Consider the following 24248-nt stretch of genomic DNA (forward strand, 5'->3'; position numbering starts at 1 on the left):
CAAAATTCTGGTGTCTGTGTTATTTCTTTTCCGCATTATATTTTGTTATATAATTGAAATATCACAGGTTGTGCGTTGTTCAATCAATTAGAATATCCGACCTTTTGGTGGTTGATTTAAATTGATTGACACTTGGATATTGGTCTTTGGTACCATCTAAGTTATCTCTCTAGTATTTGATAAAGACTCGCAGATTTCTATTTGCTTGAGTATATATCAAATCGAGAGATTGAGATATAAACTCTTTGATATACTTTTATCTAGATTGAGTCTGACTGTCTAGTTGATTCTCTAGAAAGTATATTGGAGTTAGTCCATACATATTGCTAAAAGAAATATTGGGTGTGGTTGTTGTACCCCCACTTTTTCAATATGTATTTGTAATGTTAACTACACATTAATTCTCCCCCTTGTTGTCAATAAAATTGGCAAAGGTACGAAAACTAATGGGATCCTAATGAAATTTCCGTAGAGACATTTCATGACCAAAAGAAAGCACATATCAACTTTTTAGATGCAATCATATAGCCGAAGCTAAATGCTTTCATCAAGGAGTTTGTAAGGATACAAGATAACCCCTATAGTATTCCACAGCCGCACTCCCCACAAAGATTTGGCTATTAAGCACAAGTTCAATTAAGAACTCTCCCCCATAAAATGTCATTCCCGAAAGAACAACAAGAGCGACCTTATTTTCACAAGAAAAGAAGGATTTCTTTGGACATAACAAATCGCATACGAATATGAATTTGAAGCCAAAAATACTCAATTAAATTAACCACAAGAAAACCCATGACTAATTTAATCTGAAATTCTCAACATAAGAGAACTTATGGAGCCGCATAGTATATACATAAAAATGTGGATCATGGAAGATCAATACTGCGGAATAGACAAGGATTTATCCTATTTTCCATCACTATTTGCACAATGACATACAATAGTCATAATCCTCGTAAACAAAAGTTTTATCCTTCCTTCCATAAAAATATGACATAAAAGGCTTTAACTTTTGTAATGTTAAAAGTTCATTCATTCTTTTATCAATACATGCATATCGACATACGAAAGACTTAACTTTTGACAAGGTATGGGACAATCATAGTTCACGGACGCAAACACACATATCCCATAACATATTGCAATATATAGAATCATAAAGATTAATACTGCAAAAAACATCTTCCAAACAATTTTTAGAATTTAACCAAATAAACCTAAAAAATAAAGATGAAAAACGTTGGACATAGCTATGTGTAATCACAATAATGGGTATTCCAAACTCTAGTTATTCTTCCAAAAACATAAGAAATAAATTCTCATAAGAAGATTTATTAGACAAATAAAATCAACTCTTAGAGAATATGATTCTAAAAACGTATTAAACATAGCCAGCAACTAAAGATTGAACATGGATGAGTTCATCAGTTGCTTTCTTCAGTTCGTTTTTCAGAAAATCAAGATTCCTTGTTGCAATACCAAGTTGTTCACGAACGACCTCAAAATCTCGAAGAAGATTTCCGACCAATTGTGATGACATCTGAACTGGTAGTTTCTTTTCATGATCAACATCATGATAGCAAGTTATGAAAATAGGGTTCTCGTGAAACTCGATAGGCTTGCTCTTCTCAACATTGTCTTCCTTGTTGCATCCATCCATTGTGCACATAGAAAACAGGTGAACCTTTTGACGTTACGGAACGTGTATGTACCAAAACTGAGTATGATACATATATATATATGAGTATTTCTTAGGAAACCCTAGGGATACTCGTATACGTTCCGTATGGGTCAGGTGTACGTGCACTTATGTTTACAACCTTGGTACGAGACCAAAAGACAAATGGAGCTAAATCTTGAAAAACTCAAGAATCATTCTAAACAAGGGATGACCTTCTTAGTTCAAGGAACATAAGAGAATTTTTGAAAATCAAGGAAATCAACAAGAAATTATTCTCATGAGAGAACGATAAAAAAACGTTACATCATGTAAAGTAATGGAGCAAGTCTCAATAGTTTAATGATCATTGTTTTGTAAACAACATGAAATATAACAACTACTTTCTCAAGACACATAGGTTTCTTGAGAATTATAAACATCCTTCCATATTACAAGAAGGACGCTACATTGAGTAGTCATGTTGTATTTTGATGAGCTTTTTGCTTATCAAGAATATTGACTTCTTCTCTCTTTACTTCTTGAAGATTTTTAGAAAAATCATTAGGATTAGTAGAAAGAGATTTAACCATAGGAGAACAAGGAATACTTGAACCTGCTGCTTTCCTTGCCTTCTTGATGCTCTGTTTGAGTCTGTTTATGATGATTTTGAGCTCCGAGACTCGATTATTGATATGAATGAAATCTGGAGCAGACACCTCGGGTTCACTGTCTTTTTTAGAAGGAGATAAGGAATTTGGATTTTCTTTCCTTCTCCTATGCCTTTTTCTCTTCTCAGAGTAATTTAAAGAGTCAGCTGTCCACCTGACATTCTTCCTTCTAAAAATGTAGGCATTTTTTTTCTTAAAATCATAATCTAGAAATGACCTATCACAACATTTTTCTTGATTGCATACATTGCCTTTTACTCCAGCAATATGAGAGATAGGTTTAATTACTTCTTTAGACATCCATGCAAGAATGTTATGAAGTTTCTTATTCCTCAGTCGAAAACGACATCTTCAAACCAGATGTCCTTTATTTCCGCAATAATAGCAGTTAAAGGATTTGTTCTTGACTGTTCTCATGCGAGTTAATTTTGAAGAAGTACAATCCTTGTTCCTAAGACTGTCGGCTGCTTGAAAAGTTTTTTCACGTGAAGAGTTTTCATTAGCATGAAAAAAATTAATCTTACCAGTACTTGGAGCGTCTATTCCCTTAAAGCCCAGACCACGTCTATAACAATGTTCTTTACATGCTCCAAGCATAGAAGATAATTTTGTAGAGGTAGTATTAAATCTTTTCATATTTTTTTCCAGTGATTTTACCTTATTAAGAGCAGCAACAAGATCAGTCTCCAACGATTTTTCTTTGGCGAGGAAACTGAGTTTTCTGTCATTAAAACATTTTTGTTGAGAGTCATATCTTGCTACAGATTCTGCAAGTCTTTCTTTCAACACAAAGAGATTTTGAAGAAGTTTTTCACACTCGGACATTTTTGAGCGTAAGTCTTCGTCTCGATCTTTAACGGTAAATTGTAACAGTTTATATCCATAATCGTAACCTTTAAAGAGTTTTCTCATCTTTCTGTTTTCTTGACAGATAGGTGCCAAATATTTTCTCAAGCAAGTTGTTGACTTCTTTTCTTTCAAATCATGGTCAAACAACATGATATATTGAGAGACTTCCTCATCAATAGTCTGTCATTCTTCTGAATCACTCTCATCTGAAAGATCATCCAACTGTTCATCAAGACACTTTTTCCCAGTTGAAGTCAGATTCAGACATAGGCAGAAACATGAGATTTCTTAGATGTCTCAGGATTTTGAAACATCTCAGAGGAAATCTGATCTGGTGTTGCGTCATCAGAGAGATTACTTTCCATATAGTCAGATCGATACAAACACAGACTTATAAGGTCTTTAAACGTGTTTTCCTGCTCTGATACCAATTGAAAAAGCGGGGGTCTAACAACGACACCCAATATTTCGCTTAGCAATCTGTATGGACAAACTCCATTATACTTTTAAGAGAATCAACTAGACAGTTCGACTCAATCTTAATAAAAGTATATCAAAGATTTATATCTCTCTTTCTTGATTCAATACTTACTCAAGCAAATAGAAATCTGCGAGTCTAATTGAATACAAGAGAAATCACTTGCACGGTATCAAATACCAATGTTCAAGGATCAATCAATTTCAATCAACAACCAAAGGTTGGATTTCCCAATTGATCGATTCAACGCACAACCTGCGATATTTCAATTACATAAAAAAATATAATGCGGAAAAGAAATAACACAGACACCAGAAGTTTTGTTAACGAGGAAGCCGCAAATGCAGAAAAACCCCGGGACCTAGTCCAGATTGAACACACACTGTATTAAGCCGCTACAGACACTAGTCTACTACAAACTAACTTCGGTATAGACTGTAGTTGAACCCCAATCAATATCACACTGATCCAAGGTACAATTGCGCTCCTTACATCTCTGATCCCAACAGGATACTACGCACTTGATTCCCTTAGCTGATCTCACCCACAACTAAGAGTTGCTACGACCCAAAGTCGAAGACTTTAATAAACAAATCTGTATCACACAAAAAAAGTCTACGGTAATAGATAAATCTTCCTCCCACAGAAATACCTACGAGTTTTTGTTCCGTCTTTTGATAAATCAAGGTGAACAGGAAACAATTGATAACCCGGACTTATATTCGCGAAGAACAACCTAGAATTATCAATCACCTCACAATAATCTTAATCAACTAGCGAAAGAAGATATTGCGGAATCACAAACGATGAGACGAAGGTGTTTATGACTTCTTTTATATCTTGCCTATCGAAGAAATAAATCTCAAGCCAATCTTACGATTGTACTCAAATACGATAGAAACAGCAAGATCAGATCACGCAACTACAAAGAAAATAGTTCGTTATGGCTTCACAATCCCAATGAAGTCTTCAAGTCGTTAACCTACAGGGTCTCGAGAAGAAACCTAAGGTTAAAGGAGGATCGACTCTAGATAATACAACTAGTATCACACAGAAGGTGTGGGGATTAGGTTTCCCAGTTGCTAGACTTCTCCTTTATATAGACTTTCAAATCAGGGTTTGCAATCAATGTTAGCTTAGTAACAAAGCATTCAATATTCACCGTTAGATGAAAACCTGATGTGGATGGGGAAAAACGAGTCTCTGGTTTTTTAGGGAATTGAAGAGACGAGCGTGTTTTCGAGACTCCTCAACCGATCAGACTGCTTAACCTCACACAGATGCACTGCAGAGGGAGTGCTTAGGTTCGAGAGATCAATCTGTAGGACTCCGGACTAAACCAAGTCAATGGTCGTTCCAGAGTCAATTCGGTCATAAAGAGGGACATAGGTTGATCTGTAGGAGGGAAGCTGAGAATTGTGTATGATCAGTGATGATCAAAGATTGTGGAAGTATTGAAGTTTTTTGCAACTTTTGGTGAACTGATGAGTTCAAATAAGTTCTGAGAGATTGATGAATTCTTGAGAGTAGTTACTCGAGAAATTCGACAATTCCTGATAGCTAGTGATCATTCGTTGTCCTCAATTATGGATTCACAGACTTATTTATCTTGTCAGAGTCGTGAACACATTGATCCCTGTAAGTGTGATGGTTCCTTGAGTGAAAGAGTGGGAAACTGGGAGATCGTGGTGAAACCAGTTCCAGATTATGCGGAGACTTGGTTGATCATTCACTCACTATTTTGATAACTCCTTCAACCGTTGACACGACTTACTCACATTTCTTGTTGTGGATGAATCCACGTGTTGTAGGCCGCCAGACCAAAACCCTAATTGATATCCCCCAATTTGACGTGATTGATGTCTCACGAATCGTGAAGTCTGAGTGACGGACGTTTATTAGTTAGTCAGTTGTTGACTGATTAGACAGTGAGCCTAGGTTTTGTTGAATCGAGCATGAGTGATGAATGCTCAGCGATTCGTGGATTGAACATGTAGTTCTCTGAAATGATGTCAATATTGTAGATTCAGTGATGAATTACTGACCAGTATTTGAGGGAGAGCAAGTATTGCTCAATTCGGTGAATTACTGAATATTGAGAATTTGACGAGCAACTGAGCAAGTACTGCTCAATTCGACAAATTAATGATTATTGATAATTTGACGTGCAACTGAGCTAGTATTGCTCAATTCGAAAAATTAATGATTGTTGATAATTTGACGTGCAATTGAGCAAGTATTGCTCAATTCGACAAATTAATGATAAATTACTAAATATTGATAGCTGGATCAGAATTTGAGCAACTGAGCCCGTATTGCTCAATTCGACGAATTATTTATTGGTGACGTGACCCAATAAAATATTAAAATATTGGTAGATTACCAAATGATTAATTCAGATGTTGGTTGCTAAATCAACCTAAATTCATTATTGTTTGAATCTTGCTCAGAATGATGATTCGTGGAACATTTATTCGAAACCCTAATTTCAGATCAATTATCTGTTAATTGATGAATCACTGAAAATAGGTCATGAGTGATATAGGAACCAACCACATGGGATGATGGGCGTCCATGTGGTGCCCAATGCTCGAGTGAGCATGCACCAGGGTCCTCAGTTGGAGGGTTGATGAAACAATGATGATTAAATGCCGATTTCATCATTTATTGAAATATTGCTGGATTCGACATTAGGTGATAAAACCTAAGTAAGAGAAGTGGGGACCGACCAAGAGAGTGGGGGCCGGCTCTTGGCGATCACAGGACCAGTTGTTGGCCGTTTGAGCAATCCCCGGTTGGTTGGACAGAGATTGGGCCCAATATGAGCAATTGAGCAAATTAGGTCAGAATTATGAAAATGTGTGGGACCGTCTTTTTGCAAGCCCTAGGAAAGACTCTGGTCGGTCATGAAGGCATGCACGTGTTGCCGTGGTGTCCGTGTCTCCGTACCGATAGTTTCAGTATTTTCTGATGTGCGTTCGAGCAACATTGTGAATTTTCAGAAGAGTTTATTCTTGACTGAAATTCTTGATTTTTGTTGGAATGAGCATGTATGCTCAATTGATCAATATTTTGTAAATATTAAAATAAGAGTATTTTAACATTTAGAATTTTCGTGAGAGGCTAGCCGTTCGTGTGACCATGTTGGCTGTTTGGTTTTCATGATTCGAGCAAAATTTGAGAAGTTATGACGAAATCATGATTTTTGCTCAAACCAAGGAGTTTCATGAATTGAGGAAAATAATAATTATAAAAGACTAGGGATTGCAAGGTGTGGGACCGGCCATGGCTAGGGCATGCCCGGCCGGCTATGTTGCCCGTCCCGCACACCTTTCCATATTTTATAATATTATTTTTTCATGAATTCGTGAAGTTATAGAGAATCCATGAGTTTTTGTTGAAACGGAGGAGTTTCATGAGATTAGGGAATAATAATTATAAAAAGCTAGGGATTGTGAGGTGTGGGATCGGCCACGGCTCGGGCATGGCCAGACGGCTAGGTTACCCGGTCCCGCACCTTTCCCTATTTTATAATAATATTTTCATGAATCCATGAAGTTATGGGGAATCCATGAGTTTTTGTTGAAACGGAGGAGTTTCATGAGATTAGGGAATAATAATTATAAAAAGCTAGGGATTGTGAGGTGTGGGACCGGCCACGGCTCGGGCATGGTCGGCCGGCTAGGTTGCCTGGTCCTGCACACCTTTTCCTATTTTATAATAATATTTTCTTGAATCCATGAATCTATGGGGAATTCATGAGTTTTTCACAAACAAGGAAAGTTGCTAAATTGAAGGAGTTTTTCATGAGTTCATGAAAATAACAAAATAGGGCAAAAAAATGGAAGAGGCATGGGATCGGCCACGGCTAGGCATGGCCGGCCGGCCTGTGGTCCCGTCTCTCTGGGTGCCTCTTATTATTTTATTATTATTTGTTGTTTTCTCCTATTTTGCGTAGGATTCCTCATCCGTCCATATTTTTGGATGCTCGTTTGTGCATCCGGGTGCTCAATCGTGCATCATTGTCGGTAGGGGTGTAAATTCGGGCAGGCCGGGGTGCCCGACCCAGAAACTAAGACAGGTCGGGCAGGCCAGGCTTAATATTTGTGAGCCCATAAACAAATTCAGGCCGAGCAGGCCGGGAAAAAGTAGATAATTTGCTACCCAAAGACCGCTCAAAACCCGCTTTTTATACGGGGAGGACAGATCGGGCCGGACATGCTACTATTTTTTATTTTTTTAAGTTTAAATTTTCAAATGAACGGTATTAAATTTATTTATTTTTAATACAATATCCTTTCCTTTCTAATATTGCATACCGTAAGTGATAGTATTACTTTATATTTAAATTACAATGACAAATTTTTAATTTTAGCCCATAATAAATAATTAATTAGAGTACAATAAACTTTCTAATAAGAAAAATATATTACCGTTAATGTTTTGAAAAGGTTAATTATAAGTAAACACAACTATATGTTTTATTTTTCTTGACACAAAATTGACAATTATAAAATTGTAATTTTTAAGTCTTTTTAAGAGGATATTAAATGATTAATGGCACATAGAAGGCTTTCAGGCCGGACACCAGGCCGAATATCAGGCCGGACATCATAATTAATTGCAAAACCCGAGACCGCCCAATAAATTAATCCAGGCCAGGCCGGGTGTCCCATGACAGGCCATAACAAACTTTGGTCTACTTCGGGTACAGGCGGGCTCGGGAGGGTACAGGAAGGCCGTGTATTTTCGGGTATTATTTACACCCCTAATTGTCGAGTACACTTGCACCATTTTTGTGGGGCTTACTCAGTGATGGTCCAGATACCCGGTTGTTGAGTATTTATTGCTAATTCGTGAAATTCAGTGGAGAATAATTCATGAAACAAAGCAATAAAAATGAGTAGTTATTTATTATCAATTCATAGGATCAGCTGTGGATTCGACCACAAATTCAGAATAATAAAACAAGCATTACCATCCCATGGTATTGTGGATTCGACCATAGAATCGGAGTAATGATATTATCTATTACCATTCCATGGAATTAGCCGTGAATTCGATCATGAAATCGGAATAATGAGATAATATAGTAGTTTATTGCCATTCTATGAGATCAGTCGTGGATTCGATCATGGAATCGGAGCAATTGTTTATTGCTACTCCATGGGATCAGGCCGTGGATTCGACCATGGAATAGGAGCAATTGTTATTGCCATTCCATGGGATCAGGCCGTGGATTCGACCATGGAATAGGAGAAATTGTTATTTCCATTCCATGGGATCAGGTCGTGGATTCGACCATGGAATAGGAGCAATAATAGATCATTCTGGGAATTCAGTGGTGAATGTCACGGCAGAATTAATCTATTGCAGAAAATATATTAGTCAGTTAAAGCGTCACATCCGTTCTGAATGGTGCATAGTCAGGGAGTCACGAGTGTTGTTTACGACCTGAAGGCGTTATTGCTCTCAATCTACGGAGAACCGCCTGAATCTATACACGGTCTCTCCACAAAGTCAGGGAACAGTGAGTGTCACCGACGTCCTGAAGGCGTTAATGCTCTCAATCTACGGAGAACCGCCTAGTCGTTCTTCTGTATGGAGGTGGGTCTCTCTCCTGCAGTCAGGGAACAGTGAGTGTCACCAACGTCCTGAAGGCATTAATCTCTCAATATACGGAGAACCGCCCAATTATGTTATTCTGCATAGAGGTCTTGATGAAATGCCAGGGATCGAATTGCTCAGCTAGTGGGGCTTTTCGAAAACATATTCATCATGGCTTCATAAAATATGAATCGTTGCATGCCTGAAAGCCGTGTCAAAAACATACCTCATGATTTTACGGTTTTGCCATTTGTTGAAAATCCACCATCAACACTAAGTCCCCTGCTTAGTGGGGAACAGTCATGTTCCGCAGTAATGCATTAATTGGTGATTTTCAGTCGATGAGATCGGTGGTTGAACTCAGTCTACAAAGGTATATTCAGAATCCACGATTTGCTCCAATGCTGTCATGTACGAGAAAATGTTCAGGTGAGGACCCTGATAGTGTGATAGAGTGTCATCCCGTGAGCACGGAGAGATGAGGCACTACTGATTTGGACGCCCGGAGGCTCAGTTCTGGTTGGTTTAGCGTTTGCGGGCCCAAGCCCAAAAAAGAAATCATTTTTTTAGGAACATACGTTCGTTCGTTTGTTAGTTTAAGAAACAAACAAAATAGACCTGACTCTAATGATAAAGATCTTGTCTATGCACTTTCACGGAAGCCAAAATTTTATTTTTTAAATATGTGAGATTTCCAATAGGGAATAAAATCTCGTTTCAAAGGTGGATGCTCGCGAGAGGGAGAAAAATATATACATATATTTTCAAAGTTACGTGAGTTTCATGTTTAAAATGTATATTTTTTTAAAATCAATGTTTTGATTTTGAACAACTGTTGAAAGTAGACAATTATTCACGGTGAAATAATGTCTGTATGTGAGTTTTCAAAATTGTAGAATGAACGTTTGTCCAATTTTTGAAAACCAGTGAATGTTCACACAGTGAAAATTTATGTGAAATTAAATTTTTGATTTTTCAGCAATTGCTAGAAGTAAACAATTTTTGATAAAATTTTGTGATCTGATAGCGTATGCACAAAACCAATGAGTGTTCACTCGACGGAAGTCGCTCATACGGTGAAAATATTGTGAATTGTTCACATGATGGAAGTTTCATGAATTGTTCACAGTTTTATGAAAATCACGTTATAGTTTTGAATAATGAATTTTGTTCGTCTTTGCAGGTTTGAAGGAGCGAACAAATTCTCGAGATTGTAATCACTACAACTAGTGAAATTGTAAATAGGTAAGAGTTGGATGGTTACCATTTTGTAGACGCTGTTGTGAGCACCTTTATTCCAAGATTCATTGTTTTGTCGAATCCTGCGCTTTGTATGAACGATGCGCTGAAATAGCCACTTTGCAAGAATGACTGACTCCCAGGATGATACTTCCAAAGATGGTGTTTCCAGAGATGACATCTCTACGGATGAGACTTTAAGAAATGGTACTCCTGGGACCTCTGAGTGATGGTGAGAGATCCTTCATACCGAGTTGTACTTCTGGTTATTTTATTAGCTTTACGGCAGGATGATCGTATAGTAAAATTCCTGATCAATGTAGACTCCACGGAAATGGAAGAAAGTCTACGGGAGCAGAGAACCCAGAAGGAAGGACTACAGGAGGTTAGAAAATGACGTGCAGTCCCCAACCGTTTCTTTGGTGAGTTGTTAGCGCTCCTTGTGTCATGAATTTGACCGTGCAATTAGGATCACGAGACCAAAGTTTGTTATTTCTTTTCAGACTTTTGCTCCATCGATTGACGGTCTTCAACTTGTTCCTGGGCAAACAATTCAGGAATCCAGCACTGGTGAAGAAGTCGATGTAAGTATCTCTTTCGTGCAGGTGCAGGTGATTGTGGCATCTCCTTGAATGAAATAATAATAATTGTTGTTGATGAATCCAGGAATAAATCATTATAGATAAGAAGCATGTTGATGAGGCGCACTCTTCTTTGGTGCATGGGAATATGGAGAATTCCCGGAATCCTGAACCGAATGGAGATATCGGCGTTGTCAATGGAGATTCCGGTATTACTGAGCCTTCAAACGATTTAGAGACCCCTCTAGTATGATATTGCTTATTTTTGAATGAATGAACGAAAACCCATGTGAATATACGAGTAATTTCGCCAAAATACGTCACCAGAAAATTTCAGACTTCGGCCTTTCAGTAAAAATACCGTAGCATCTTCGTTCGAAGTCAGATTTTAGAGATCTGCATATGTATCCTCAATCCCAGAAAATTTCCAAGCTTTTTCAAAGAATATTTTTGAGTTTTGAGCATGTTTAGGGCCTTAAAAAGGCGAAACAGTAGACTTCCAGGAGACTTTCAGAACTTTTCCAGATTGCATGTTGTCCGGTGTTTCGGACACATCTCCTAGCTTGTTCATCCAATTGATATGAAATTTTGAGATGTTGTAGGTAACATCCATACGAAGAGAATGGTATATGATCCAACCTTAAATTACTTGTAAATTGCTCCCAGTTTACCGTTGAACACATGGCAGTGTAAAATTTCTTCAGCTGAACTTGTTTGAAAACGTGTTTCATGACCTCTACACTATTTTCTCATGTCTTGGATGCAGAGTAAAAAGCTTAGATAATGATATTTCACTTACATACTGGATTTCATGATTGTGTTGGGTTTCCATGTTTAAGACGCTTCTAATCCCATGTAATCTTCGCATTAGGTGCCAACTGCCGAAGTTGGGAATAATGAAACCAATAATGACGAATTGAGAAATCCTGGAGCTATTGATAATGAGACACACATCTATGCACCTCAAGACCATGAAATGATTGTGGTTGATGCTATAGAGGTGGTGACTGGAACTCCAATTACACCGATACGGTGGAACTCGAGTCGAGAATGGAGGAGACTACTCAGGCAGAAGCTGTGTCTATAATTGTTGATGTTGCTCCGGTAGTTGAGAATCGCATAGTGGTACACGAGTACCCTACTTCAGGGATTGTTTGCGATCCTCCATTTGGTTCTTCACTCCCGTATCATGTATCTGTTGGAGGATTCAGTATTCCCATTGGGTATGCCAATATGTATGAGAAGTTGTGGGAGATGTATGGCCATATTGTCGTTGCAAGAGATCCTGACCGTAGCTATTTCTTGACAATGCAATTAGGAAACATATTGCATGTCATAGATGATATTCGTACCAGACCCAGAAGTACTGTCACTCGAGATGTACTCTTTGATTGGAAGTACAATTTAGAGAAATCTGAAGAACTTGGTTTTAACTTGAAGTGGCTTCGTCGGAAAATCAACACCATCAAGGATGCAGTAGTGAATAATATACCCTTTACCAGTGACGCCGTGGTGGAGAAAATGGCTAAGATTGCTGAATTACCCGAAAAGCTGAAGTTAAAGAAGGCGGCTTTGCAAGTCTTGGAGAATGCTGAGAAGCAGAAATCATACTTCGATGGCTTCCTTTAGTTTTCTTTCCATAATCTCTTGAACTTTGAACTTCTGAGAGACGTGAGGTTTTATTTTGGTTTTGAATTTCTTGATTGGTTTTGAATTTATGAGTGATTAAGGATTTTCTTTTGGATTTTGGATTTGATAGAGATTTTCTTAAATGAAAGAACTTTGATTGATTGCTAAATTCAAATACTGAATGCAAGTATTGCAAACGTTTTGGAGGGATTGAAATACAAGTAAAGAAAATCCTAAGATGCAAACGTCAGATGTCTTGAGCATTTGTCTTGGACATAAAACACTCAATGTTGAATGCTTCATGCGTCGAAAGTCTTGAGCCAATTCTCATGAATCACTGGTATACTTGTCTTGCCCTTGATATTAGCCAATTTGTAGTATACTCCAGCAACTGACTTAGCAATCATGAAAGGTCCTTCCCAGTTAGAATTCTTTGCTGAATGCAAATTGCGTCTGGTTGCCTTAAGAACCAAATCTCCTTCATAAAATTTGTTAGGCTTGGTCTTCCGTGCTTTGAATATTTTCTGCTGGTTTGGAATTCCTCGTATAGTGGGATTCCATGTTGGTGGAGCTTTCCAATTCCCTGGCACATGTGGACACTCGTGCAAAGGAGAATATTTAGGATACTGATTGTGAAAATCAATCATTATCCTAGCGATGACCGTGTTAGGGAGATGATGGATTTGAAGAGGTTCTGCGTCTAACCACTCATAGCGCTTGGTGATAGCTAGGTTTTGAGCATAACTGAGTCCTCGGACTAGGGTAGCATATTTGAAAGTTGGTAATACATATGCATCAGGGGGGAATAAGACTTGCCTGAGTGCGGAACCTGCTGACGAATTCGTGGGCGTTTTCTGTTTTTGTGTGAGTTCCATCAAGGCTTCGAATTTTCCCAAATGTTCGAACGGTTAATCATCTTCTGAGTCAGGGATTTTTTCAACGGAGAATTGTGCAACTGAAGACGAAGATATCGCAGAAACTTTCCCATCATGAATCCATGCTCGCCCAAGAATCATGTCATATCCCGGATCCTCCTTAATTATGAAGAATTTAGTTTCTCTCCAGGTTGAATCGTTTCTTATGTTGAGAACGACGTAACCATAAGCATCCCTGGAGATTCCCTCATGGTCTCTGACTGAGATAGGAGCATGAGTTGCTTCTTGTCGAGTGATGCCAGCAGCTTTGAGAGTTTTCAAAGGGATGATGTTAACAGTAGTGCCGACGTCGACCAATGCTCGCTTGAATTCATTTCCCATGAGACAGACCATGGTGAGAAGTCCCAGTCGTACATCTCCTTGTCTGTTACTGGAGGCTCATGGAGTGTCTCTTGAATTGTTAGTCGTTGGCCTGACATAATATGGTTCAATGCAGAAAACATATCATCTTTTGGGCCTTTGACAAGTACAACAACTCGCAGACATGCTCAATTAAGGATTGAACTGCTTCCTTGACCGGCTGCTCGGAGAGTGTGAATGTTCTGATTTCAAGGGGATTTCTATGCACTCCTTCAGTCTCTAGTTCTCCTGAGTCGGCCTTCTCTTTGAATATGCGCTTCAAATTTCTGCAATCACTTGTTGGATGAATGACATACCTAAAATAGCAGTATCGTGCATTTTCCATTTGTTCCGCAGTTGGTTCCTTTTTGACAGGAGGTAATTTGATCGCACCGTCTTGGATCCAGACTTCCAATAGTTCGATCACTTCTTCAATGGGAAGAGGGAAGTCAGGTACTTCCTGGTCATTCTGCTGAACTGGTGGTTGTGCGTTTCTAGTCTGGTTGTCCTTCCTTGGAGCTTTCGGAGGGTGAGATGTGGTGTAGGATCTGTAGGAGGGAAGCTGAGAATTGTGTAGGATCAGTGATCAAATTACCTGACTATGTGGAGAGACCGTGTATAGATTCAGGCGGTTCTCCGTAGATTGAGAGCAATAACGCCTTCAGGTCGTAAACAACACCCGTGACTCCCTGACTATGCACCATTCAGAATGGATGTGACGCTTTAACTGGCTAATATCTTTTCTGCAATAGATTAATTCTGCCGTGATATTCACCACTGAATTCCCAGAATGATCTATTATTGCTCTTATTCCATGGTCGAATCCACGGCCTGATCCCATGGAATGGCAATAACAATTGCTCCTATTCCATGGTCGAATCCACGACCTGATCCCATGGAATGGCAATAAATAATTGTTCCGATTCCATGATCGAATCCACGACTGATCTCATAGAATGGAAATAAACTACTATATTATCTCATTATTTCGATTTCATGATCGAATTCACGGCTAATCTCATGGAATGGTAATAGATAATATTATTACTCTGATTTTATGGTCGAATCCACGATCCCATGGGATGGTAATGCTTGTTTTATTATTCTGAACTCGTGGTCGAATCCACAGCTGATCCTATGAATTGATAATAACTAACTACTCATTTTTATTGTTCCGTTTCATGAATTATTCTCCACTGAATTTCATGAATTAGCAATAAATACTCAACAACCGGGTATCAGGACCATCACTGAGCAAGCCCCATAAAAATGGTGCAAGTGTACTCGACAATGATGCACGATTGAGCACCCGGATGCACAAACGAGCATCCAAAAATATGGACGGATGAGGAATCCTATGCAAAACAGAAGAAAACAACAAAGAGGGAGATGGGTTGATCTGTAGGAGGGAAGCTGAGAATTGTGTAGGATCAGTGATGATCAAGGATTGTGGAAGTGTTGAAGGTTTTTGCAACTTTTGGTGAAATGATGAGTTCAAATAAGTTCTGAGAGATTGATGAATTCTTGAGAGTAGTTACTCGAGAAATTCGACAATTGCTGATAGCTAGTGATCATTCGTTGTCCTCAATTATGGATTCAGAGACTTACTTATCTTGTCAGAGTCATGAACACCTTGATCCCTGTAAGTGTGACGGTTCCTTGAGTGAAAGAGTGGGAAAGTGGGAGATCGTGGTGAAACCAGTTCCATATTGTGCGGAGACTTGGTTGATTATTCACCCACTACTTTGATAACTCCTTCAACCGTTGACACGACTTACTCACATTTCTCGTTGTAGATGAATCCACGTGTTGTAGACCGCCAGACCAAAACCCTAATTGATATCCCCCAATTTTCCGTGATTGATGTCTCACGAATCGTGGAGTCTGAGTGACATACGTGTATTAGTTAGTCAGTTGTTGACTGATTAGACAATGAGCCTATGTTTTGTTGAATCGAGCATGAGTGATGAATGCTCAGTGATTCGTGGATTGAACATGTAGTTCTCTGAAGTAATATCAATATTGTAGATTCAGTAATGAATTACTGACCAGTATTTGAGCGAGAGCAAGTATTGCTCAATTCGACGAATTACTGAATATTGAGAATTTGACGAGCAATTGAGCAAGTACTGCTCAATCCAACAAATTAATGATTGTTGATAATTTGACGTGTAATTGAGCAAGTATTGCTCAATTCGACAAATTAATGATAAATTACTAAATATTGATAGCTGGATCAATATTTGAGCAACTGAGCCAGTATTGCTCAATTCGACGAATTATTTATTGGTGACGTGACCCAATAAAATATTAAAATATTGGTAGATTACCAAATGATTAATTCAGATGTTGGTTGCTGAATCAACCTAAATTCATTAGTGTTTGAATCTTGCTCAGAATGATGATTAGTGGAACATTTATTCGAAACCCTAATTTCATATCAATTATTTGTTAATTGATGAATCGCTGAAAATAGATCATGAGTGATAGAGGGACCGACCACATGGGATGATGGGAGTCCATGTGGTTCCCAGTGCTCGAGTGAGTATGCACCAGGGTCCTCAGTTGGAGGGTTGATGAAAGAATGATGATTAAATGTCGGTTTCATCATTTATTGAAATATTGCTGGATTCAGCATTAGGTGATAAAACCTAAGTTAGAGAAGTGGGTACCGACCAAGAGAGTATGGGACCGACTCTTGGTGATCACAGGACCAGTTGTTGGCCGTTTGAGCAATCCCCAGGTTGGTTGGAGAGAGTTTGGGCCCAATATGAGCAATTGAGCAAATTAGGTCAGAATTATGAAAATGTGTGGGACCGGATTTGTGGAAGCCCTAGGGACGAATATGGTCGGTCATGAAGGCATGCACGTGTTTCCGTGGTGTCCGTGTCTCCGTACTGAGAGTTTCAGTATTTTCTGATGTCCGTTCGATCAACATTGTGAATTTTCAGAAGAGTTTCTTCTTGACTGAAATTCTTGATTTTTGTTGGAATGAGCATGTATGCTCAATTGATCAATATTTTGTAAAAATTAAAATAAGAGTATTTTAACATTCAAAATTGTCCTGAGAGGCTAGCCGGTCGTGTGAGTTTTTGTTGCCCGGTCCCGCACACCTTTTCCTATTTTATAATATTATTTTTTCATGAATTCGTGAAGTTATGGAGAATCCATGAGTTTTTGTTGAAACGGAGGAGTTTCATGAGATTAGAAAATAATAAGTATAAAATCTAGGGATTGTGAGGTGTGGGACCGGCCAAGGCTCAGGCATGGCTGGCTAGGTTGCCCGGTCCCGCACACCTTTCCCTATTTTATAATAATATTTTCATGAATCCATGAAGTTATGGGGAATCCATGAGTGTTTGTTGAAACAGAGGAGTTTCATGAGATTAGGGAATAATAATTATAAAAGCTAGGGATTGTGAGGTGTTGGACCGGCCACGGCTCGGACATGGCCGGCCGGCTAGGTTGCCCGGTCCCGCACACCTTTCCCTATTTTATAATAATATTTTCATGAATCCATGAAGTTATGGGGAATTCATGGGTTTTGCACAAACAAGGAAAGTTGCTAAATTGAAAGAGTTTTCCATGAGTTCATGAAAATAACAAAATATGGGAAAATAATGGAAGAGGCATGGGACCGGCAACGGCTAGGGCATGGCCGGCCGGCCTGTGGGCCCGCATCCTGGGTGCCTCTTATTATTTTATTATTATTTGTTGTTTTCTTCTGTTTTGCATAGGATTCCTCATCCGTCCATATTTTTGGATGCTCGTTTGTGCATCCGGGTGCTCAATCGTGCATCATTGTCGAGTACACTTGCACCATTTTTATGGGGCTTGCTCAGTGATGGTCCTGATACCCGGTTGTTGAGTATTTATTTCTAATTCATGAAATTCAGTGGAGAATAATTCATGAAACGGAACAATAAAAATGAGTAGTTATTTATTATCAATTCATAGGATCAGCTGTGGATTCGACCACGAGTTCAGAATAATAAAACAAGCATTACCATCCCATAGGATCGTGGATTCGACCATAAAATCAAAGTAATAATATTATCTATTACCATTCCATGAGATTAGCCGTGAATTCGATCATGAAATCGAAATAATGAGATAATATAGTAGTTTATTTCCATTCTATGAAATCAGTCGTGGATTCGATCATGGAATCGGAGAAATTGTTTATTTCCATTCCATGGGATCAGGTCGTGGATTCGACCATGGAATAAGAGCAATTGTTATTGCCATTCCATGGGATCAGGCCGTGGATTCGACCATGGAATAGGAGCAATAATAGATCATTCTGGGAATTCAGTGGTGAATATCACGGTAAAATTAATCTATTGCAGAAAAGATATTAGCCAGTTAAAGCGTCACATCCATTCTGAATGGTGCATAGTCAAGGAGTCACGGGTGTTGTTTACGACCTGAAGGCGTTATTGCTCTCAATCTACGGAGAACCTCCTGAATCTATACACGGTCTCTCCACATAGTCAGGGAACAATGAGTGTCACCGACGTCCTGAAGACGTTAATGCTCTCAATCAACGGAGAACCGCCTAGTCGTTCTTCTGTGTGGAGGTGGGTCTCTCTCCTGAAGTCAAGGAACAGTGAGTTTTACCGACGTCCTGAAGGCGTTAAGCTCTCAATCTACGGAGAACCGCCCAATTATGTTATTCTGCATAGAGGTCATGATGAAATGCTAGGGATCGAATCGCTCAGCTAGTGGGGATTTTCGAAAACATATTCATCATGGCTTCGTAAAATATGAATCGTTGCATGCCTGAAAGCCGTGTCAAAAATATGCCTCATGATTTTACGGTTTTTCCCTTTGTTGAAAATCCACCATCAACACCTGATTAGATTCAAGCTAATATCTTTCAACCGTTAGATCGAACTTAGTTTGTTACACACAAATGAAATGCACCTTTATTTATGTTTGTGTTACCGTACCCAAACATGTACACTTAGTTGGTTCAAAAGTAGTTAACCAAATGGTTATCCATATGAGCACTTCCATATCAACCATATTCTTTTTTACCACAACTAGTTCAAATGACTCAAATGAACTAGTTAGAGAGTTGTTCAATTGCTTAGATCTTATTGAAGTATACAAGACACGATCGAAGCAAAAACGATTTGATTCACTTGAATCAATTCATGAAATTTATAGCCATGGTTTTCAAATATGCATTCATTAGTTTATATAAGTTTAAGTTCAAGAATAACCGTTTTAAGAAAATAACCAACTTAAGTACGCATACTGGTACGCGGACTTAAGTACCCGGAATAAGTATGTTTTCAGTTCACAAACTCCAGCCGAAATTCTCGGGACGTGAACTTCTGACAGTGCGCGTACTGGTACGCGGACTTTAGTTCCGGTTTTCCTGAGCAGCAAAGTACGCATGCTTTGGTTCAAGGAATAAGGACTTACACATATATGTGTTACTACACAATGTTTATATCCTTCCAAGGTTATATATTCTAAACTCTCATTTCAATCATTGAAACATTCTTAGAGGACGTTATATAGTTGTCATTCACAAACCATTTTTCGTCAAAGCCATTTTCAAGTAATTGAAACTAATATGAATTTCGTCACTAGTAAAGATGAACTTGGCCAAAGCGAAAGCTTACCAACACATATTTCGAGAAATAGATAAGCGAGATAAACTCGGCTCGAAATAGCAAACGTGTATAATCAAAGTCTACATAACAATACGACTTTTGTCTCAAGATAGGAGATAAAGTAGATAGACTTTTGAGTGATATATAAGTTCAAGTCTCCATATACCTTTTAGTCGATGAAGTTCCACAAGTTCCTTGAGTAGTTCTTCGACTTTGTATGATGATCGTTGTTAGAGCGTTGCTCGGTCGAACTCGCATGCGTTGCTATCTCACGCATGTTTGTCAATGTTAGTGATCAAAACTATAAGCCTTGATTTCTAGTCTACTATATCTAAGTCTTGGACTAGGATAGAAAGTATAGTTGAGCTCAAGAACTCCATGGCAATCATCATACGAGACGTAGGACTACTCAAGGAACTGGTGGATCTTCATCGACTAAAAGTATGTGGAGACTTGAACTTATCTGTCACTCAAAAGTCTATCTACTCTATCTACTATTCTGAGAGAAAAGTCGTTTTGCTATATAGACTTTGATTATACACATTTGCTATTTCGAGCTGAGTTTATCTCGCCTATCTATTTCTCGAAATATGTGTTGATAAGCTTTTGCTTTGGCCAAGTTCATCTTTACCTAGTGACGAAAGTCATGTTCTGTTTCAATCACTTTGAAAATTGCTCTGACGAAAAATGGTTTGTGAATAACAACTATATAACGTCCGCTGAGAATGTTTCAATGATTGAAATGAGAGTTTAGATTATATAACTAATGATGGATATAAGCATTGTGTGGTAACACATATATGTATAAGTCCTTTTTCCTTTAGCCGAAGTTTGCGAACTTTGTTGATCAAGTGAACCGAAATAGTGGCGTGAGCTAAGTCCGCGAACACAGTCCACGAACCCAGTCCACGAACTGGCGGAATTTCTCGACCCGAGAATATCTGCTGGAGTTTGTGAACTCCTTCCGGGAATTTAAGTCCGCGAACTAAGTTTGCGAAATTGAGTTGGTTATGTCTAAAAACGATTGTTAGTGAACTTATTCATATTAACTAAGGAATACTAAATGCAAACCGTGGCTATATAGTTCATGAACCGATTAGATCGAATCAAATCGTTTTTGCTTCGATTGTGTCTTGTGTAGTTATATAAGATTTCCTTGCAATTGAACAACTCTCTAACGAGTTCATTTGAGTCATTTGAACTAGTTATGGTGAAGAAGAACATGGTTGATATGAAAGTGCACATATGGCTAACCATTGGTTAACTATTGTTGAACCAACAAATGTTCATGTTTGGGTACCGTTACATAAACCCAAAATAGTACATTTCATTTGTGTGTAACAAGCTAAGTTTTCGATCTAACGGTTGAAAGATATTAGCTTGAATCTAATCAGGTTTTCATCTAATGGTGAATATTGAATGCTTTGTTACCAAGCTAACATTGATTGCAAACCCTGATTTGAAGCCAGACCGATACTACTTTCTCGTAGTTGTGTGATCTGATCTTGCTGATTCTATCGTGTTGAGTACAATCGTAACGATTGGCTTGAGATCTTTATCTCCGATAGGAAAGATAGAAAAGTAGTCACAAACATCTTCGTCTCATCGTTTGTGATTCCACAATATCTTCTTTCGCCACGTCGATTAAGATTATTGTGAGATGATTGATAATACTACGTTGTTCTTCGTGAATATAAGTCCGGGTTATCAATTAGTTCCTGTTCACCTTGATTTATCAAAAGACGGAACAAAAACTTGTAGGTTTATCTGTGGGAGAGAGATTTATCTGTTCTGTAGACTTTTCCGTGTGATACAGATTTTTTTATTAAAGTCTTCGACTTTGGGTCGTAGCAATTCTTAGTTGTGGGTGAGATCAGCTAAGGGAATTAAGTGCGTAGTATCCTGCTGGGATCAGAGACGTAAGGAGCGCAACTGTACCTTGAATCAGTGTGAGATTGATTGGGGTTCAACTACAGTCCAGGCCGAAGTTAGTTTGTAGTAGGCTAGTGTCTGTAGCGGCTTAATACAATGTAGTTTTCAATCTGGACTAGGTCCCTGGGTTTTTCTGCATTTGCGGTTTCCTCGTTAACAAAATTTTGGTGTCTATGTTATTTCTATTCCGCATTATATTTTGTTATATAATTGAAATATCACAGGTTGTGCGTTTGAATCAATCAATTGGAAATCCGACCTTTGGTTGTTGATTGAAATTGATTGATCCTTGAACATTGGTCTTTGGTACCGTTCAAGTGATTTCTCTTGTATTCAATTAGACTCGCAGATTTCTATTTGCTTGAGTAAGAATTGAATCGAGAAAGAGAGATATAACTCTTTGATATACTTTCTTAAGATTGAGTCGTATTGATTCTCTTGAAAGTATATTGGAGTTTGTCCATACAGATTGCTAAGCGAAATATTGGGTGTGGTTGTTGTAACCCCGTTTTTTCAATTGGTATCAGAGCAGGCAAACACGTTCAAGACCTCACAAGTCTGTGTTTGTAGCGATCTGACTCTATGGACAGTAAAGTCTCTAGAAACGCTTCACCAGGATTAAAAACCAATCGGAGAAGAAGTTCTAATAAACTGGTTATTCTCTAGAAAAATTTGGATGAACAGATCCGGATCAACTCTGATCTCATAGCAGAAATTGCAATGCTGAAGGATTTGAAATCTGTCAAAATCCCTTTTTAATGGATGTGAATAACTCCAGTTGTTCCTCTCTGAAGAACAGTCGTAAGTCAGATGATAAACAACGTTTGCATGTTGTGAAAACTGATATGACTCAGAACTTTTCTGACGAATTTAAAAGTGTTGGCCCATGTTTATTTTGTGATTCCTCTAGTCACTTTCAACATACTTGTATGTACTTCCAAAAAAGACTGAAAGTTGCAAGTAATCTTCACACGAAAACTAAACAACTTAGTGCTTCTCTAAAAGGATGTACAAAACTATCAGGAAACTCTAAACAGGAAAGTACTAATAGTATGTGAGCTTTTTCTATAAAATCAACATCACCCTTTCAATGGTTACTTGACAGTGGATGTAGCAGACATATGACAGGTGATCTCACATGGTTTGTTTCTTCAAACGACTATGAAGGAGGACCAGTAACATTTGGAGATAGGAGTTGTTGATACATAAGCAAGAAGGGGAAGATCAAACTACCCGGCGTACCTGAAATCCATGATGTAATATACGTAAAAGGTATGACTGCAAATCTTCTTTCTATTAGTAAAATTTGTGACAAAGGACATCGAGTTGTCTTCAATGCAAATGGATGTGACATTGTAGACAAAACTGGGAAAGTAATTTTTCAGGGAATTCGTGGTAAAAATAATTGTTATCTTCTGGATACTCAGTTCAGCAATTGTTGCAATTTGACTAAGGTGGAATCTACACATCTTTGGCATGAGCGTTTTGGCCACATCAACTATCGTCTTCTAACTAAGATCATTAATAAAGAACTTGTTATAGGCGTTCCCAAAATCAATGCAAATATTGAAGGTGTATGTGGTGCCTGTCAAAAGGGTAAACAAACGAAAGTTCACCATAAATCATCTCGAGATATTCTCACCAAAGCTCCATTTGATTTAATTCATATGGACCTCTTCGGACCAATTCAACAACCCACGGTTGCTGGTAAGAAGTATGCTTTGGTTATGGTAGATGATTACACCAGATTCACTTGGGTGGCGTTTCTGTCTCACAAGAATGAAACCCTTGATGAATTCAAGATTATTGTTATTAGAATCCAGAACGAACAAGGTCGCAAACTAAAGAAAATTAGGAGTGACCGTGGAACTGAATTCAAGGACACTAAGGTGTATGAATTTTGTGACGAATTGGGAATTATTCAACAATATTCTCCACCCATTATTCCTCAAGCTAATGGAGTTGCAAAAAGAAAAAACAGGAACATTCAGGAAATGGCCAGGATAATACTCCAGAGTCAATTCGGTCACAAAGAGGGAGATGGTTTGATCTATAGGAGGGAAGCTGAGAATTGTGTAGGATCATTGATGATCAAGGATTGTGGAAGTGTTGAAGGTTTTTGCAACTTTTGGTGAAATGATGAGTTCAAATAAGTTCTGAGAGATTGATGAATTCTTGAGAGTAGTTACTCGAGAAATTCGACAATTGCTGATAGCTAGTGATCATTCGTTGTCATCAATTATGGATTCAGAGACTTACTTATCTTGTCAGAGTCATGAACACCTTGATCCCTGTAAGTGTGACGGTTCCTTGAGTGAAAGCGTGGGAAAGTGGGAGATCGTGGTGAAACTAGTTCCAGATTGTGCGGAGACTTTGTTGATCATTCACCCACTACTTTGATAACTCCTTCAACCATTGACACGACTTACTCACATTTCTCGTTGTGGATGAATCCACGTGCTGTAGGCCGCCAGACCAAAACCCTAATTGATATCCCCCAATTTGCCATGATTGATGTCTCACGAATCGTGGAGTCTGAGTGACATAGTGTATTAGTTAGTCAGTTGTTGACTGATTAGACAATGAGCCTATGTTTTGTTGAATCGAGCATGAGTGATGAATGCTCAGTGATTCGTGGATTGAACATGTAGTTCTCTGAAGTAATATCAATATTGTAGATTCAGTAATGAATTACTGACCAGTA

This window comes from Papaver somniferum, chromosome 3 (assembly GCF_003573695.1).
Source record: "Papaver somniferum cultivar HN1 chromosome 3, ASM357369v1, whole genome shotgun sequence".
Taxonomy (NCBI): domain Eukaryota; kingdom Viridiplantae; phylum Streptophyta; class Magnoliopsida; order Ranunculales; family Papaveraceae; genus Papaver; species Papaver somniferum.